At 31.8% G+C, this 1,249-nt stretch overlaps 1 protein-coding gene and 1 non-coding gene across 2 annotated transcripts in view; one reads left to right on the top strand and one right to left on the bottom strand.

Moving 5' to 3' along the window:
- Positions 1 to 1,249, bottom strand: part of unc45a (unc-45 myosin chaperone A) — a 65,571-nt gene that overhangs the window by 9,292 nt on the left and 55,030 nt on the right. The window lies entirely within an intron of this gene.
- trnar-ucg (transfer RNA arginine (anticodon UCG)) lies at positions 333 to 405 on the top strand. The gene has a single exon. It is a non-coding gene; the product is annotated as a tRNA-Arg (tRNA).

Raw genomic sequence — 1,249 nt, 5'->3', positions numbered from 1 at the left:
TAAAGACATTAAAATGTATTTATGCTTCCAAACATACAGACGACCACTGAACTAACTACTTATAGCAAAGCTCCAGCCGCTTCAGCGTGGCTGTCAAGAGATCAACGTAAAAGTTTTAGCGACATCTAGCGGTCTGGATGACAGCGTCCTTCAAAAAAAACAAGAAGCGCTGCAGATGAGAGCCTCTTAAAATGTATTTTAGTTGTATAGAGAATAAGGAGGAACGTACACATTCACCAACAACACATTGAACTAAATGTATTTATTACATTGAGCACCTGCCCCTCGGTGAGATTTTTATCTATGCTGTTGAACAACTGTAAGGATCCATCGGCCGTGTGGCCTAATGGATAAGGCATCTGACTTCGGATCAGGGGATTGCAGGTTCGAGTCCTGCCACGGTCGTTCTTTTTAACGTCATTTGTTAGTTTACACAGACAAGAAAACATATCAAAAACTACAATAATACTTAATTCGGATTTGGACCAGTTAAAATAAACTGAATCTCATTCATCAAGTCTACTGTATAGCTAAATAAGAGAGTGGCTGCTCAAGGGCACTTAGGTGATATATACCCACCGTCTTCTGTGGTAGTACTAATTAAAGCAAACATTATACAATAATTAATTCTGGACAAATGATATTAAACATTGTGGCATTTATGAAGAAATAATTGAATAATTACATCTGGATAAATGATATCAGACACCGTGGTATTTATTAAATAATAATAAAAATATATATTCTGGATGAATGATATCGGACATTGTGGTATTTATGAAATAATAATTACAAAAATATTCTGGATAAATGATATCAGACATTGTGGTATTCATGAAATAATAATAAAAGAATACATTCTGGATAAATGATATCAGACACCGTGGTATTCACAAAATAATAATAAAATAATACATTCTAGATAAATGATATCAGACACCTTGGTATTCATTAAATAATAAAAAAAATCCACTCTGGATAAATGATATAAGACACTGGTCTATTCATTAAATAATAATAAAATAATTCATTCTGAATACACGATATCAGACACAGTGGTATTCATTGAATAATAATAAAATCATACATTCTGGATAAATGATATCAGACATTGTAGTATTCATGAAATAATAATATAAGAATGCATTCTGGATAAATGATACCAGACACGTGATATTCATGGAATAATCATAAAATAATACATTTTGGATGACTTATATCAGACACTGGATAAATAATATCAGATATT

Source organism: Doryrhamphus excisus, linkage group LG1, assembly GCF_037039965.1.
Source record: "Doryrhamphus excisus strain RoL-2023G ecotype Guam linkage group LG1, RoL_Dexc_Guam_v1.1, whole genome shotgun sequence".
NCBI classification, from domain to species: Eukaryota; Metazoa; Chordata; class Actinopteri; order Syngnathiformes; family Syngnathidae; genus Doryrhamphus; species Doryrhamphus excisus.
The sequence above is the reverse complement of the archived record's forward strand: the minus strand, read 5'-3'. Positions and strand labels throughout refer to the sequence as shown.